This window comes from Artemia sp. Qi Xiang Cuo, chromosome 15, assembly GCF_049724085.1.
Source record: "Artemia sp. Qi Xiang Cuo chromosome 15, ASM4972408v1, whole genome shotgun sequence".
Taxonomy (NCBI): domain Eukaryota; kingdom Metazoa; phylum Arthropoda; class Branchiopoda; order Anostraca; family Artemiidae; genus Artemia; species Artemia sp. Qi Xiang Cuo.
The window spans coordinates 59,626,229-59,645,848 of NC_142808.1; the positions used below are offsets into that span (position 1 = coordinate 59,626,229).

General features: G+C 37.7%; 1 protein-coding gene across 2 annotated transcripts in view; it reads right to left on the reverse strand.

Annotated features, from left to right (window-relative positions):
* LOC148943926 (tumor protein D53 homolog) overlaps positions 1-19,620 on the reverse strand; it is a 155,232-nt gene that overhangs the window by 13,138 nt on the left and 122,474 nt on the right. The gene's annotated exons all lie outside the window — the stretch shown is intronic.

Genomic DNA, 19,620 nt, shown 5'->3' on the forward strand with positions numbered 1-19,620 from the left:
AACTAGAACCTCCCCCCCCCCGACTCCTATGTCTAAATCAATCACACATCTTAAGAGATACAAGCCCTAAACATTTTTCAAGCTAAAAGTACCGGTGAGACCCCTGGCAAAAAAGGAAAAATGATGCAATTAGATCACCACCTGATGAACCCCAGCCCGAGATTATATCACTCCCTGATGATTCCCAACCAATTGAATCGCTACCTAGCTCTTTAGATCAGCCATACTATTACATTGTGACCATCAAGAAAACCAATGGTCAACCCTTTACTAGAGATCGGTTAATGGATATTAGAAATCCTATATTTTTACTAGCTAACTCAACTTTTGAAGTAATTTTCCTGAAAGACGGTCTGAAAGATCTTTATTTTACCTCTCACAAGGCCGTGGATTCGGTCCTTTCAAGGTCCAAGGACTTAATCGTTGAGAGTTCCAAAATCTTTGCCACTTCAAAAGAAGTAGAAAAGTCATATAAATAGTCCCCGAAGCCGCGCCACGCCAACATGACGGCGGCGAATGGGGGATTTAGTATCGGCGGCGGCACTCCGCCAGGCGCGCCCAAAATTTTTTGGCGGCGCGCCGCCGATTTTAGACAGGCGGCGCGCCACGGCACGCCGGTTTTTCTGATTAAAAATAATAATAAAATTCCACTTCACCAAGCACGTTCAACCTTGATTTTAGTAAGGATTTTTAAATGGTTGGCTAAAAACATACAGGAACAATATGACTTACTTACTTGTTGTGTTTATGTTATGTTTTGTTGTGTAAATGCAAAGTGCAAATTATGTTCTGGCCTTGGAAAGGCATAGGGGTTTTGAACCCAACTTATGTTAATTTCCGCTCTTTTTGAGTTTGACGCGGTTATTTATTGTAATTTCTGTTCGTTTTGGGCTTCGTTTATTTATCGATGCTGATTTGTGGTAGTTTCACGCTTGGTAGATTATTTGATTTTAATTTTGCTCATTTTTTGTTTATTGGGGTTCTTTACTTTTCTTTGAAAAACTTACTTTGCGGAAACAATTTTTTAATTAATTTCTGTTCGTTTTATATTGACATAGTCTTTTCAGGGAAAAAGAAAATAATACTTTAAATCTTTTCGTTTTTTTTAAGAATTTATAGTTCGGCCTGCTATTTGTATGCTGGAAAAAAATTTTCAGCAACATTTAAAAACATAGACCCTTTTAAAAATCTGGACACAAATAGTAGTGTTTAATTTAGTTTCATACCAATTTTTAAGAGGAGAAGTTTGAACATAATACCCGAAAGTTTGAACATAATACCCTCAGTCGTTCTTGGGATACTGCTGAGATGCCTTATTGGGAATTAGCATTAACAGAGTGCATTTTGATTTAATCTTAAGGCAACATTTACTTTTTAAACATAAAGGAAATTGGGTGGGTGGGGGTGGTAAGGGGATTAGTTTCCCTCCAATCACTTTCGACTATTAAAAAGGACATCAGCCCTTTCTATTTTCAATCGAAGGAGCCCTTTTCGAAGTTCCTACGACAACTCCTTCGGTACGAAGTGCCCTGGTCTAAACAACAACAAAATGATACATTATACCCACGTCGATCTCTACTATAAAAGTGTCGAGCCTTCCAATCACTTTCGATTATTAAAAAGGGCACTAGGCTTTTCAATTTCCAATCGAATGATCCCTTTTTGAGTTCCTATGACAACGCTTTCTATAAACACCTTATATGCCCCCAGGGCATAAATTACAACCCTTACCCTAAGGGCTGTGAGTGTGGTTGTCATCCTCAATGACCTAATTTTCAGAACCTTCAACTACGTTAAACAAAATGGGTATCTCGAAATTTTGATTGGATGTGCTTCGGGAAATGGTGGGCGTGGAAGGGGTGTTAGTTGCCTTCCAATCATTTTCGACTATTAAAAAGAGCACAAGACACTCCAATCTATAATTAAATGAGCCCTTTTCGAAGTTTCTACGACAACTTCTTAGATATGAAGTGCCCTGGTCTAAATGAAAAAACAATAAATAATACATTGTGCCAACATCGTTCTTATATACCCCCAGGGCATAACTACAAAACCCTTGCCCTAAGGGTTGTGGGGGAGTAACCTCCTCAAAAAACATATTTTCTCTTTGGAAATCAGTTACACTGAACAAAATGGCTATCTTAAAATTTTGATTGGATGTGTTTGGGGAAGTGGTGGGCCTGGAAGGGGTGTTAGCTGCCTTCCAATCACTTTGGACTATTAAAAAGGGCACTAGCTATTCCAATTTCTAATCGAATTAGCCCTTTTTGAAGTTTCTACGACTACTCCTTCCATACGAATTGCCCTGGTATGAAAAAAATCAGGATACATTGTGCCAACATTGCTCTTTACTTGGGCAGCGCGATTGCGCTGCCTGTGATAACATCCTGAAGTTCCTAATGCTCTTCTATTTATCTCTTTTATTCCGAAAAAATCAGAAAGAAAAATTAACAGAAATTTAAAGTGGAAGGTAGAATTTTTATTTCAAGAAAAATTTCTTTTTCTTCTTCCTACGAACCGATATACATGTCGAACCCAAGATGACAGTATTTATCTTTAAGAAACAGATTAGCCGGGATGACGGTTGAAGCCCGGAGGTCGATATCGATAACCAAAAAAGAGAAAAAAAAAAAAACGGCGGCGTATTAGTGACGCCGCCGCTGCTAGAATCAGCGGCGGCGTCAGCGCGCTGATGCAAGCTCGGCGGCACGCCGCCGTCTTTTTTTCGGTGGCGCGCCGCCGACTTTTCGGCGCGGCTTCGGGGTCTACATATAAATACGTGGTTTATGGTGTTGACACCGGTATACCAATAGAGGAATTTACAGCTGAACTAATTGATTCTTCGGGTCATCCCGTCCAAACAACAACAGCCACAAGACTCAGATTGAAAAATGATGGTAATCTTATTCCCAGTCGCTCAGTGCTCATTGTATGCAAAAACGAGTTGAAAAGAGAAGTTTTTTTGTATGGTATGGCCCTTCGCAAAAAGTGCTATAAACCAAAGCCCCTAAAAGGCACAATTTGCCTAGCTCATGGTCATAGCAAAAATGATTGTAAACAGTTGCTCCAGTCATGTCGAAAATATGGTAAACCTAGCCACGTTACAGAAAATTGCACCGAGAAATACGCCTACTGTAAAAATTGTAATAATAAGGGGCACACGGCACTTGAGAAGCAACTCTGTCCGGCCTATCATAAGAGAGCCGAGATCCTCCAAACCACTGTGATGTTAAACTTGCCCTACTCCGTCGTAGCTGCTACAATCCCTAGACAACCAACTCCAAGTCGACCCTTAAATAGCCAAATTGAAGTTTCAAAGAACCAGAGGAAACAGGTCCCACCCCGAATAGATAAAGGCTTCTCTTTTACCAAATGGTCCACTGAATTTCCTCAACTTGAGGCCAAATCGCAATCGTCCTCTTCTCAACATCTATTTCTATCGCAGCCACATACAATTTATCATAACAATCAATAATGATAATGGTTAGCTACTTATCTTACCGTTTTTCGCGATACCTAGGTTGACAGTAAGCATTATCAGCAAAAAAATATCCTTAAAAAAGGCCATTACTACGCTCCTAGGAGAGGAAATCCGGCAAACAGCTAGGGCCCAACTTTTATCCTTCAAAGAAGGTATGGAATTCCATTCTAACTCAACATTTCCTACGATCCCAACTGTTACCAAGTCCCCCATAAATTTGAAAGAATCACCAGCCCCTGAAACGATGGTAGAAGCACCAAGCCATAGCAAAAAAAGAAAAAAAAAAAGAAAAAAAAAAAAAAAAAAAAAGCCGACCAACACAGTAACACAAAAATTTACGACCCCGCACAAAGTCCCTTCGGGAGAGGATGATGGTCAAAGCAAAACTCAAGCGATTAGATACCCGACAAGAATGTTTGCCGACTAACTAATGTGTAACTTTTTGTTTTTAACTAATTTATACGTTTCTAATAGCATTACTTTTAGTTATTCCGATACAGCAAGAAATCAGCATACCAACCCTATAAGAAGCCCCGATGCTACCTTAACTCATGCTAGTTGTAAATACCTTGATATTCTCGATTATGTTACCAATGTGAAGCCAAAACTAGTAAATAATAATTCTCTTAATGTTCTTTGTTTCAACATCAGAAGCATCCGGGATAAGTGGCTCAAGTTTAAAGATTTAATTTCATTCAATGGTGTTTACCCTTTTGACGCTATAGGATAAACAGAGACATGGCTTTCCGATAATGATGACACTAGTGACTTTTTACTCCCTGGTTACCAAATGATCCATATGCCCAGGAGATTGACAAAGTGTTCTGGGGGTATCTCACTTTACATCCGATCAAATATAAATTTTACCATGCTATCAAGAGTGCAAATCTATTTCCTCTACACAAATAAATCTGAGATGCATTTATTCAATAATTGTTAGCATACCTATCGGCCATAATTCCTATATACTTTCCTTGTTTTATAAACCATCTCCATTTCCGATCAAATGCTTTTGTAATCTGTTTGATGATTTTTCTAATTTTATTAATCTACCCAATAAAAAGGCAATAGTTTTTGGGGACTTTAATTGTAACCTGCTCAATGTTGGTAAAAATATTGAATCTGACACTTTTTTTGAATCGGTAACCGCGAGTGGTCTTCTACCCACAATTTTTTCCCCAGTAGAGTCGGTCCTGTGAGATCAACTTCAATATTAATTGATAACATTTTTGCATCCACTTCCCTGGGAAATGACCTGTCCTCTAATATAATATTTTCGGATCTGTCAGAACATTTTCCTATTTACTTGTCACTACCTTCGCAACCACGACCTCTACGCTCTAGAATTAATATCCCAACGCCTACTAGAAATTGCAGCTCTGCAAATATAACCCATTTTATCGATTGCCTAAGAACCACTGACTGGTCCGATGTTTTAAATTGTCAAGAGGTAAATTCTGCCACAAATAGTTTTGCGCAAAGGCTAAATGAGATTATCCATTCAAGTTTTCCTATTCGTAAACCTAACTGGAAAACTATCCCTATATGCCCCTGGATGTCACATAGCCTCATTGTCTCCTCATATCGTAAAAAAAACTTATACAAGTTAGCCTGCAAGACCAGTAGTGATATTGACCTATCAAATTATAAAAATTATAAAAACTTGTACACTAAACTCATCCGTGAAGCGAAGAAAAATTATTATTATACAAAAATTCTCAATTGCAAAGGAAACCTGAAAAAGATTTGGTCCACCATTAATGATATACTCTCAAAAAATAGAAAATCAAAGTCTATACCTATACGCCTTAAAGACGCAAATGGCGGATTAATTGACCCTTTACATGCACCTGACGCATTTAATAATTATTTTTCTAATGTTCCTCATACTGGCTGGCTCCCGCACCTCCTTACAAGCTGTACTCCCTTGCTTCTATTCTAAATCCATGTTTTTCTGCCCAACTGATAGCAGTGAAGTACTTGGATTCATCGGTTCTCTCCCTAACAGTCTTACACCTCTAGTCTAGACTGTCTTGGATTAAGTAATAAGCTCCTGAAGACCAATATCTCCTTTTGTTTACGAGCCCATCAAGCATATTGTCAACCTATCTTTAACCGACAGAGTTTCCATTGATTTACTAAAGTCAGCCATTGTTATTCCAGTTCTTAAAAAGGGCGATCCAACTGAGATAGGTAATTATCGTCCAATCTCGATTCTTCCTGTTATATCCAAAGTACTCGAGAGAATCATCTTCAGACGTCTGTCTCCCTTTCTGTTTGACAGTCAGAACTCCGTTTCCTTGATTTCTCCTCACCAATACGGCTTTAGGCCGAAATTCTCAACTTCTCATGCCCTAATTGACGCCACACAGTTCATACGCTCACAAATCAACCTTAAAAAAACTGTATTGGGCTTATTTTTGGATGTCTCTAAGGCCTTTGACACGGTCGATTATAGTATTTTAATAAGTAAGTTAAATATTTACGGTATTCGTGGCGTTCCCCTCTCTTGGTCTGATTATTATCTATCTGGAATGGTACAGAGTGTGAGCTTAGGTGGAGTATCCTCTCAGCCCTTACCTGTTCGGAGGGGTGTCCCACAAGGCTCCGTTCTAGGCCCTATTTTATTTCTCCTATATATCAATGATCTTGTTATAGACCTGGGCCCTTCAAGGTATCCTGTACTATTTGCTGATGACAGCAACTTCTTCATCACTGGAACCAAATTACCATCGGCAATAACCTCTGCCCAAGTCCTTCTGAACAGAGTCCAGGCGTGGTGCCTTACGAATAACATGACCATTAATAGCAAAAAAAGTCAAGTAGTATTATTCAGAACCCCCTACAACAAAGACGTAATTCAACCTGCTCTTGGTCTCAAGTACTCCTCTGACATCCTCCCACATGGAGGTTGCCAAGTTTCTTGGTGTATTTATTGACTCATGCTTTCCATTCTCTAATCATATTTCTTACATCACAGCAGTAATTTTGAGACAAGTAGCTATGATTAACCATGCGAACTATTTTCTTCCTCCTGACATCCTAGTTACCCTCTATTATTCCTTTATTTTTCCATACTTTTCTTATTGCGGATCAGTTTGGGGAAATAAAAACCGGTCCTTCACTAAAAAACTCAAATTTGCCCAAAACCGTGTCATTAAAGCAGTTTTTCGGCTTCCCCGTCTATATCCAACCCGTGATTTGTATTCAGATTTTGGCAGAGCTCCACTTGATCAAATCATACAAAAACTAAACATATCGCTTGCTTACTCTGCTTTCCACAATAATCTTCCTCCTCAACTACTACTACTACTACTACTACTAATAATAATAACTCACCGCAGCACCAAGCCGCCTTAGCCCAACACAGCTACGCATGCTCCTCCTCCATCCCAATCTATTCAACGCCTCCCTTTTTACACCCGCCCAAGAAGTTCCCATTTCCTTTAAATCTTTCTTTATGACGTCCTCCCACCCCAGACGGGGACGACCTGCTTTCCGTTTAGCCCTAGATGGTTGGCCGAAAAGAACAATCTTCGGCAATCTGTCATCTATCATCTGCACAACGTGCCCTAACCACCTCAACCTTTCTTTCATTATAGCCCTAGAGAGCGGTATTGAATCACACCTTTCGTACAGCCTATTGTTTGAAATACGGTCAGTCAGCCGGGTACCCAGAACAATCCTTAAGGAATTTCTCTGGAAAACATCTAGCAAATCTTCATCTGGTTTTCGGAGCGTCCATGCTTCAGAGCCATATTTGACCACTGTCAGCACTGTAGCTTCTAATATTCTAATCTTGGTTAGCAAACTTGTCTTCCTATTCTTCAAGACTTTTTTTTAACTGTGGAAAAACACCCTGAGCCTTGGCTATTCTATTTTTAACATTCTCACTGCTTCCACCATCTTTACTAATAATACTACCAAGGTAAGTGAAGCTGCCCACCTGATAAATCTTATCATTACTCAACGTCACGTTTTCTTCTTTACTTATTCTTAGCATTAGTGACTGAGTCTTCCTAACATTAATTTTCAAACCAATTCTAGCACACTGAACTCGCAAAAACTCTTAAATGTCATTCATTTTGCTAACACTTTCATCTAGGATGCTTAAATCATCAGCATATTCCAAGTCCAGCAGACTTTTTCCTCCCCATTTGTTTCCGTGGTTTCCCATTTCCTTTCCTGTGCTCCTTAAAACAAAGTCCATCAAAATAATCCATATAAAGGGGGATAGAACACAGCCCTGCTTAACTCCTGATTTAATACAAAACCAGCTGCTAACCTCATTTCCTACCTTAACCGCAGCAGTGTTATTCTCGTACATAGCACTAATCACTTTAATGTATTTGTCTGGTATACCATACAAGGATAAAACCTTTACTAAAGCTCTTCTATCAACAGAATCGAACGCTTGCTCGTAATCTATTAAACTGAGGACCAAAGGTGTTTGAAAACTCAGGCACTTCTCAATTATTAGCCTAAGAGTGAAAATTTGTTCGACATATCCTCTACCTTTTCTAAACCCGCACTGTTCTTCTCTTAAAATTTTGTCTACGGCATCTCTCAGTCTAAAAAGTACCATATTACTAAGTAATTTACTACTTACAGAGATCAGACTAATGCCTCGATAATTACCACACTCACTTTTATCCCCTTTCTTATAAAGTGGCTTAATTAAGGTTTTTCTAAAATCGTTAGTTACTTCCCCTTTTTCAAAAATCATATTCATAATCTTCAATAACTTATTTCTAACCTCAGCGCCACCATATTTAAGAGACTCATTTACCACCCTATCAGCACCTGGAGCCTCATTATTCTTTAATCCTTTTACTACTGCTGCTAATTCCTCCTCACAAAACAAATCTTCCTTCACATCCAAAGTATCACAAACTTTTTCATTTTCCTCTATATTTTTTCTTGCAACTCTATCTCGGTTAAGCAAGTTCTCAAAGTGTTCGGCCCATCTCTATTTAGTTTTTTCTTCATTGCTAATTGCGACCCAATTCCTATATTTAACTGGGACAAGTCTGGATTGACTAGTCCCTCTCATTTTATTAACATGCCAGTACAATATTTTACTATTATTCTGTCTAGCTGCATCTTCCAGATTCTCGGCAATTTTTTCCATGGCCTCCACTTCACACCTCCTTACTTCATATTTTAATGCTTTCTCCACTCTCTTTACATTTCTTTTGTTTTCATATGATCTATCACTCAGATAATTCTTGTACAAGTCCTTTCTCCTTTCTATTAAACATTAAGCTTTTTCACTAATATTCTTAGATGCAGTTCTAGCTTTCTTTCCAAAAACACCTTCAGGAACTTCACAAATTATTTTTTTTTAAATTATTCCAACCATCTTCCACATTATCAAATTTTAAACTCTCAAGTTTAGTATTCAACTGTTCAACAAGTGAAAATACAAAAGAAATTTATATTAAAATACGACCACTAAAACTATACGTTTTTAAAACAGTCCTAGTATCCTTACTTCAGGGAAGTTTAACCAGGACCAACTGTCTTCAGCCAAAACATAGTATCTGTATTTTTTAAGTTTTGAGAAAATCGTCAAAAAATATTTTCTCATTTTAGAGAAGGAAATATAGACGAAGATACATAATTTCGTCAATAAGTTTCCGTATTCCAGATTCTTACCGTCTTTGTCAAACCAATTTCTGCTGAAAGTGGATATTAGGTTTTGTAATTATAGTACGATCATGCTTCGTTTTGACTGTGGAAAGCAGTGATGAAATAAGGCGAAGCCTGATAGTTAATAGGCCGAAGTCGGTTTTAATCGGTGAAGTCGGTGAGATGACTTGTATACAATCAGGCGCCCGCCCAGTGACTAGAGGTGTCCCGCAGGGGTCAGTTCTTGGTCCGATTCTTTTTTTATTGTATATTAATGATATGCCTGATTGTATCCCAGGTTGTTGTTTTAATGTTAGTGATATGGTCAAAAATCCCAGGAATGAGACGCTGTCATTATTTGCTGATGACACAGTTGCTGTTAGTACCGCGAAGACAGAAGAATTACTTCAGACATCGATGAAAGATGCTTTTGATAGGTTATATTCCTGGTTGAGGGTAAATAGATTAAAGATTAATCTGGGTAAGACTAATTTTGTTATTTTTTCCCGTTCACCAGATTTTTATCCATGGTTTCAGGATATTGCAATACATTATGGAGTTTTAAAGCGGGTGTGTTCTTACAAGTACCTGAGGGTTTATATTGATGATGTTTTATCATTCAATCGTCAAGTACATTATGTTTGGAAAACCGTGTCTCGTAACCTGGGTATAATGAGAAAACTTAAGCATTTTTTTCCTCCTTTTGTTATGCACCTTCTTTATTTTTCCCTTATCCATCCATATATATTGTATTGTAGTAGCGTTTTGGCTTGGAACATTTCCTTCTATTTTTCGGCCAATACGAGTTCTACAAAACAACGCTGTTCGGCTGTTAGATGGCCTACAACCCCGGGACTCGGTACGAAACGTGTATGAGCGTGTAAAGATACTGCCAGCTTCTGGATTAAGGGAGTTGTATACACTTCTATTCATTTTTAGGATTCAGTGGGGTATAAGCCTCCCGTGTTTTGATAGCTTGGCTAACCTGAGATCTTTTGCCCATGATTATGATACTAGGTCATCTGCAGAGATTAATATTCCACAGGTAGTTTCGGCCCGATCGATGTTTTCTTTGCTTCGCAGGGGGATCAGAAGTTGGAACCATCTTGATCAAAATATAAAAAATATAGGTGATATTTCTTCGTTTAATATATTAATTAAAGGGATGCTTTTTAGTAAGTATGAATTCTAGGGTTTTTTTTTTTTTTTTTTTTTTTTTTTTAATAATGTTATTGTTAAATTTTTATGGGTCCTGGGGGTGATGATTATGAATATGATTGCAAATTTAATGAAAATGTTATGGTTTAAGGTTTGTGGTGATGTTTGGGGACTGTGTTATAGATAGGTTATTATTTTTTTCGTTTTTTTCTTTTATTGTTGTTTTGTTATGTTAGTGTATTTTTGCCACCCCCTTGGACAAGTTTTTACTTCTTGGGGTGGCCACTAAACTTATGTTAAATTGATTGTTTGTTTAAAATAAATCTCTCTCTCTCTCAAAAAATCCGTCTAAATAATAGGACGAATCTCAGGAAGTATAAATAAGGATAAGGTAAATACCCTCCAGTCATTGATGGCACAAAGATTGTGGACATCTATTGACGTTTTACCTCCTTGGACAGTATAACAGAGACAGATGGCAAACTTGTTGCCCAAACTTACGGCTGATAGGATCAAACCCCAAGATCTGTATTACCCTGCAGAGATCGATCAATTGCGCTACCACAAGTTATAAAATTTCCCATACTGGGAATCGAACCCGAGCCTGCTGGATGAAAACCAGATATCCTAGCTACTAGACCACATGGAAATATCAGAAAGTATAGCAGATAAAAATTCTGATTACACAATCGCACTTGCTACATCGAGAATAGGGGAGGTCTATCCTTAACTCAAAATCAAATTTGGTGGAGATACCAAGTTGTGGCAGAAGCCAATCAAGACCTTAGCGAAACCGAACATATCAAAAGGCCATATGACATTATCAGAGAGTTTAGAAGATAAAAATTAAGATTGCACCATAGGAATCGCTACGTCGAGATCAGGGAAGGTCCATCATAACCTCAAAATCAAATTTTGTGCGGATTTTTGTGGGTTCTGTCAGAGGAAAGCCGAGGCCCTCCTGGAGCCAAATATATAACCGGATCTGAAACAACACGATGAACCAAGGGTTTGCAATTATGAAGCAAGAACAAGTAAGAATCATCTTATTTGCATAATCTTTATGACATTTTATTAGTTTAGGCGTTTCATTTATTAGCTTTAGATAGTTTGTCTACATGAGAAGCCTTTCAAGTGCTTTCTCAGTAAAACTACGATATGAATTATATGAAACAATGTGAATCCTTATAGCTGTTTTTTGTTTCAACAACTTGATGAAACTTATTATTGAAAAACGATATACAATAAGTGCTGAATCGTTTGTAAACATTGAATAGTCTTATGCAAATCTAAGTTAGTAAGAAAATTGTTCCGGGAAGTCACAAGTACGAAACGGACAATATTTTACTATCAACTTACAATTTTTCTTCTGCCCCCCTCTTCAGTGAAAAGTTGCGGTCTATTTGACTCCCCATGACCCCCCCCCCCCCGAATTTAATTCAATCTCTAAAACTTTTCTTGAAATACTGTGGATATTTAGTTAAACTAGCGATCGCAATTTATATTGCAATCTCACTGTTCAAACCCAGCAGCCCCTCCCCCTGGATATGCCATTGCGCTCAATAAAATAAATAATCAGCTACTTTAAACCTTCTCGGACGAAGACAAACGATCTGGGAGGATCTAGTTTGTCGTAGTGCGGTAAAACTAGTCGGTGGGGTTCGGTGATTGGCCTTCTCGGACGAAGACAAACGATCTGGGAGGATCGAGTTTGTCGTAGTGCGGTAAATCTAGTCGGTGGGGTTCGGTGATTGGCCTTCTCGGACGAAGACAAACGATCTGGGAGGATCTAGTTTGTCGTAGTGCGGTAAAACTAGTCGGTGGGGTTCGGTGATTGGCCTTCTCGGACGAAGACAAACGATCTGGGAGGATCTAGTTTGTCGTAGTGCGGTAAAACTAGTCGGTGGGGTTTGGTGATTGGTCTTCTCGGACGAAGACAAACGATCTGGGAGGATCTAGTTTGTCGTATTGCGGTAAAACTAGTCGGTGGGGTTCAGTGATTGGCCTTCTCGGACGAAGACAAACGATCTGGGAGGATCTAGTTTGTCGTAGTGCGGTAAAACTAGTCGGTGGGGTTCGGTGATTCGCCTTCTCGGACGAAGACAAACGATCTGGGAGGATCTAGTTTGTCGTAGTGCGGTAAAACTAGTCGGTGGGGTTGGGTGATTGGTCTTCTCGGACGAAGACAAACGATCTGGGAGGATCTAGTTTGTCGTAGTGCGGTAAAACTAGTCGGTGGGGTTCGGTGATTGGCCTTCACGGACGAAGACAAACAATCTGGGAGGATCTAGTTTGTCGTAGTGCGGTAAAACTAGTCGGGCGGATTCGGTGATTGGGTCGGGTCTCTTTGGACCTAAAGTCGGAGCAGCACTTTGGACCTAAAGCACTTTGGCACCTTAAAAACTTAAAGTTAACTAAAAATATGGAAACTAATGACCAATTTCGGCGAACAGAAAACACAAAAAAATTAATCTAAATGACATAATCGTGCTCTCAGGCCATAAGTCTATAGTTTATATAGAAGAAAATATAGTACAAACCACCATTGCTGTATTACATTTACCCCTTACACCTCCCAGAAGCCAGACATAAAGTTAAGAATAAAACATGTTTTAGCTAGAAATTATCGGTGACTCTTATAAACAGGGAGATGTTATCAGGTTTTCTATTTTATTAACCTACTTCTATTAGTTTAACCTTTTATTAACCTTTCTATTTTACTAACCTTACTGTGAATAGAACCTAGTCCAACAATGTCTTTAAAATTTCTTGGCAAATTTGAGATAAAATAAAGCTAGCACTGCTGTGGCGTTTCTTCAAAGTCAAAATTTAAAGTTCACAAGATTCATCCCCCCCCCCTTTTGAAAAAAAAAACTCCAATAAAATTACAACTTCATCTCCCAGGCCTCACTTTTGATTCGCCTCACTACTTAACTGTGAGTATATTGTGTTTTCCCATAGCAATTTATAGTCCAAAAGCGTTTAGACTGACCTCCTCCAACACAAAATTTGAAAGTTTTAAAATATTTTTAACTCCCTGCCCCCACTGCCTTCTCTCTCAAAGTCAAAATTTGAGGTTCACCTGGCCCCCTGACACTCCATGAAGGTTTCAAATTAATGTCCCAAGCCTGTGTCGAGACGTTACAGATACGCTAGTTTGATATCCTCTACCATATAACAACTTTTGATAGATCTTGGTATTTAGACGTGAATCGATTCCCCATTGTGGGGCAAATAGCAAAAAAAAAGAAAAAAAGAGAAAAAAATGCATAAAGTGTTTGCCCCCCCCCCCTAAATACGAAATTAAATTCCCCGAAATATTACACATATGGTTTTTAATTACCTGAACATGCATTGTATCTTTAGTTTACCTCAACCCCTTCTTCAATCAAAACCTTGAGGCCGACTCGACTCCCCACCCCCTCCCCAAAAGTTCCAATTCATTCCCTCAAACCCTTCTTGAGGTATTGTGGATATCCCATTTTGTTAAACTGGTTATGGTGTCTGTCAATTTACATTACTGCCTCACTGTAAAAATCCCACGGCTCCTTAAAGTACCAAAACTTCCCGGACAATTTGAGACACAACATAGTAAGCACTCCGCCACCTCTACCGAATTAAAAATCGGTGTCTAAATGATCAATTCCCGATCCCCCAAAAAATCCCTGAAAGTTTCAACTTGATTTACCAAGCAGTTACTAGCATATTGGAAGTAGGACATTTTGAGGTTATCTTTCGATATCTTTTAATTAAGATATGTTTTGATTGGCCATGCTACTTTGCTGTGAATAGATTCTGTTTTGCTATAGCGGCTTGCAGTCTAAAAACTTTTAGTTTTACGTCAACCTCCTCCAACATAAAATTTGAAGTCCCCTTCTGCTTCTCGAACACTAACTGAGAATTTCAACTGAATCTCCAGAGCTACTCCCAAGGGATAGCACACGTGGTAATTTGATCACCTGAATGCACATAGTGTCTTTTGATTTAGCTTTACTCTCTCTCCCTAATTTTTATTCAACAGCCATTTGCATCCTCCCCCCCCCCCCAACAGTCCTTAAAAGTTTGAAATTGATACCCCAAGCCGTTCTCAAGATATTACAGACACATTATTTTGATAACCTGGCAAAATGCGTCTTTTGATTTACCTCACTACTTGTCCGTGCATAGATACTTTTTTCCATAGCGGCTTATGGCCTAAACATGTTTAGGCTAGCTTTGATCTCCTCTAGCATAAGACTTGAAGTTCCCTTCTTTTTTTTAACACTAACTGAAAATTTCAACTCTATCCCCGGAGCCGTTTCCAAGGAACTACACATGTTGTAATTTGATAGTCAGAATGTACAGTGTCTTTCGATGGCTCTACTCTTTCTAAGTTTCATTCAGCCTCACCCCCTCAACCGTCTTTGAAAGTTTCAAAATCATACCCTAAACAGTCCTCTAGATATTACATATACACTATTCTGATATCCCAGCAAGACGTGTCTTTCGATTTACCTCGCAACTGGTCCGTATGTAGATTATGAGTCTCATTGGAGCTTACAGTGCAAACACGTTTGATAGATCGTAGACAAAAATTCAGCCCCCCCCCCGCAACACTCAATTTGAATTTTCCTTGTCCCTGTCATTTAATCACTTTAGAACCTAAACGTTCCCTGATGTTCCCAAAAGTTCCTGAATAGCACCATAAAGGAAGTCATCATTCGGAAAAATATACTTAAGAGTGTTTTGATTTAGGACAGTTATAGAGAATTAAAGTTTAATCATTTTGGAATATTCTCGAAATATTCCCTAGCGAGTTAAAAGAGGCAAAATAAGATTATATATATATATATATACATATCTGAAGACAATGGAGGAGGGGCGTCAGATTAGGGTAGACGCCAGGGTCTTACTTTATGTCCTGCATGAATACACACTGGGGATTATTCTTATTAAAAAAAAGTAATATCAGCCTTATATTTGTAATTACCAACTTTAAAAATCCTTAATTGCCAGCTTTTGTGAAAACCAAACGCTATATGAGAGTTTCAGACTTTCACATTGCAATAATAGCCTCAGATTTGTAATCAAAATGTCAATTAACAGTAAACTATTTGGTCAAATTGTAACTGAATTGCGATCTTAAACATATTTGTAATGTGTTATCTGGTATTTGTAATCAGATTTGAAATAGATTTGAACCCAATCATATATGTAATATTTTCTGTTCGTTTAAAGTTTTGATGTTGTTGCTGTTGCAGTTGAAAAACTTGTTTTTTTATATTTAATTTCTGATCTTTTTTTAAATAACGCTGGGAAGTCCGGCGTCCCCTTCATAGCAATGTCCCTTCCCCCATCAAAACTTCCCTCATGGAAAGTTCCTCCCATATAACCCCCGGTTTATGGGTTCCTCCTAAAGTTCCTCCCATATAGCAATTAGATTTGAAATCAGATTTGAGAGAACAACTTTAGTGAAATCAAGCACCATTTGTGGTGTTTTTTTTTTGTTATTATTGTTATTAACTATTTAGGACAGTCATTCTAGATCTTAATGATGAAAACTTAATTATTAAAGAGTAATTCTCTTATTAAGGCTAAGGCAAAAAATTGAGCAAATTATTTCAATTATAATCGTAATTAGTAATCACAATTTTAATATTTCCAATTTAACTGTGATTTGCTGATACTATTTCCTAAAATAAATTCTTGCTATGTGTCGTAGAGATCTTATTAACAGTTATTCTGCGTGTGCAAAACTAGATCGAAATATGGTATTTAAGTTTGTCTCCTCCTCAGCACTTCCTTCTTCATCACCGTCCTCAGCTGACATTCCAGAAGCTGAATGGTATACATATTATGAATCCGAAGTTTCTACCCCTGATCCCATCATTGAGGAACCTTATGAAGTAGCTCTAGATCAGTTCCTGGATGCTCAACCATATGAAAATTTTGTGATCAGTACCCTTTCGTTCGAAGATGCCATCCAAAAATCAAATGGAAACGTTCATCTGTTTTTGACCAGCTTCTTTTTGCATCAGAGATCTCAGTCCTATCTCTAGAGAGCTTAAAATAGTCTGCTACACCTCTCCACACCAGTTCGGATTTAGGCAAAGTACCGGCTATGCCGACGCTTTGACAACTGTTACAAATGTCTTGATTGATGCGGAATCGTCTGGAGAAAGCCTTGTTTTGGAGGACATGATGTCAGACGTACACTCTCTTATCCATGCAGCGATGCTTTTGAAAGCTCAATGTGAATTGAAAGCTAAACGCAAAAATGAACGGTAAACGTGGATTGAACCTGGCCATTATTCGTTCTCTTCGGAATTTACTATCAAGACTACGTATCCGCCTGAAGCTACCCCCAGATAAAGGCATACCCCGATTCCGCGTAGACAACTTATTCCAGTCAAGAAAGGGGCCCATCAAGGAGCTGCCTACTCTTCCGACCTCTTTAATAACTATGTACTGGAAGCACAAAATTTGTGCCCACCTTTGCTGATTTTGTTTTCTATAAACCTTTCCTTGGTATGCTATGCTGACGACCTCCTAAACCTTAGTCAAACTTCAACGTATCACCAAACTTTTTGGAATCTTTGCAGCGGAATATCAGAAAGTTGGGCTTGAATTCAACTCCTCCAAATCTGATATTGTCCTGTTTAACTGGAAAATAGATTCCTCTGCCCCTTCCATCCTGCCTGGATCTAGCTCTGTTCTACCTATAGATCACCTTATGTATGTAGGTCTGCCCATCCGACACAACCGAAAACTTCTTCTTGAACAAATCTCAGCTTAAATGGCGACGAAGACCAAACTGCCTTTCCATCATAAACATCAACAACAAAAAGTAATAATATTTCCTTGAATAGGGACTTGGGGGAATACTCACTAAATGCTTTATATACAAATTTAATTAAAAATGATTTTACAAAATATATTATAAAATCAGTAGACCCTAAAACAGAACCAGTCACAAATAGACCTTCTAGGTTAGCTTCCAAAAAGGCAAGATTAGCAGTGAAAGCGTGTTTTTAATTATTTTTTATTCACTTCAATGAATTGCCTTGTTTCACCTCATTTTATTTACCATTCCTGGTTGAAGTTCGCTGAAGTAAGGATGCTGGGACTGTTTTAAAATTATCATTTGAATAATGGTTGTATGTTATTGTAAGTCTCTTTTCTTTTATATATTTATGTTTTACTGAGGACGGCCCTTGGACATAGGGTCGAAATATTAATTTAAATATAGAATTCCACCGTCTTGCGAAAAGAATCCCCTATCGTTCTTCTTGTTGTTGAAGCTTATGCTTCCATTGTATCTTGTAAAATTCTATTCAACCGACCTCTTTTAGCAAGTCTATATAATGCTGTTGCCCTGCCCCATATCCTCTACTCCGCACCCTTCTGAAAACTCCTAGCTAAAACTGACAAGAGTAGAGTTTGATCCATGTTCTTTCGTTTTGCAAAGTATCTGCTTCATCTGCTTCCATGGTATAGAAATTCGCTCGCTATTGCGAAAATTAAGGTTGCTGACCCAGAGGTTGCCGTCGCCAGACATATAGCGAAATATAATAGAAAAGTAGATGGGAAATTAAACTATTGGTCCCACATTCTTAAGCAGTGAAGTACTTTCTTCCGCGTTATCTCAGTATTTCCGTTGTTTGCAGTCTGTAGTAATAATAATAATTTAAATCTTGTATGATTGTTTAACGCTTGTGTTCTGCAGCATATATAGTATATCGCGCCGTTTTAAAGAATTCTATCTTGCAGATATATTATATTAAATTAGATGGTGCTATTATGGTTTCTCAAATTATATCCTTCGGCTCCCGCCTTGGACCCAAAACTCGTTTGTGTTTGTTCGTTATCCATGTACTGTCGTTTCAGTAAGTATTGTGAATTTTAATTATTAAACTGTCAAACGACTGAAGCCATATGTGTAACAAGACATCATGGGCAGCACAAATCAAAAGGATATTAGATAAGAATGGATTTTCAAGTTCGTGGGAGAAGGGAAAAGGGCCAGAAGATCATGCAAAGTTTTCCAAGAAATTTAGTGCAAAACTTGAAGACCAAGAAGTGCAACTATGGCAATCAGCTGTGGATAAATCTCCGAGTCTTACTTTGTATAGAGAACTAAAAGAGAATTTTGGACAGGAGTTTTATTTAAAGCTGGGATTGCCCAGCTTAAATATATGAAGATTTGGATTGACATTCGAGCAAATTGTCTTCCAATTTATGGTAAGGTTGTAAGGAAAATGAGGGAAGGTAAAGAGGCCGGGTGCAGTTGCTTTTGCTTGGGGAAAATGATTATGGGTTGAGCCCTTTCCTCCTCCGGTGTAAGCAACTCTCTCATTTAAGGGGATCAATTATCCAGGATGGGGAGGATAGGCGGCTTTGTGAGTTAATGAGGTCTAGGACTCCCCGTTATATTGTGGCAGTAGGAAATTTTGTATTGATGGGAAGGATGTCAAATGGAGTGTAATTTTTCTTTAGTATTTGTCTTTTTTGTATATGGTTATAATAGGCTTTAAAATACAGATTATTCTTATTATATTATCTATAGCAGTGGTAAGATAATGGGCACATTAGATAGTAAATGTTTGTGTTTATACTCGTTCTCTTAGAAGTCTGTTTCTTTTTATTCTGGCTTCTTTCGTATATTTGCTTGTCTTGTATTTTGTCAAGTGTCTAATTGTTGTCTTTACTGTTTTATTATTTTGTTTACTTTTACTGCTCCATCTTTCTACTTTTGTCTGAAGTCTTCTTAATTTTTGGGTTTTCAAATAAATAAATAAATAATGATTTTTTTTTAGGGCTGTCATTCTGTGATCTTAATGCTTAACATTTAATTACTAAGAAACATTTTCTCATTAAGGTCAGGGCAAAAACTAGGCAAATCGTTTTAATTATAATTGTAATTACTACCATTGTCATTAACACATGTAATAAAAAAATTGCAAGTAGATTAATCTATAATTATTTTACTAATTCGCTTTTGATTTTGACTATAATTTAATCCTAATTTATATCACAATATGTACTTAGTGCTTTTTGTTATTTATTATTATAAGTATTCTGTCACCTTAATGACTAAAATCTAAATACTAAGTTCAATTCTCTCATTAAAGGTCCGGGCCAAAAGGGCAATTTATTTTAATTGTAATTGTAATGAGTTAATTACAATTAAATTACAACTGTAACAAACTAATTTTTTTGGTTTTAATTGTATATTAATCGTAATAACAATCACAATATATACTTGGTACTTTTTAACTTATTTAGGATAGTCATTCTATGATCTTAAGGATTAAGATTTAATCTTTAAGAAAAATTCTGCCATTAACGTCAGGGTCAAAAACTGGGCAAAT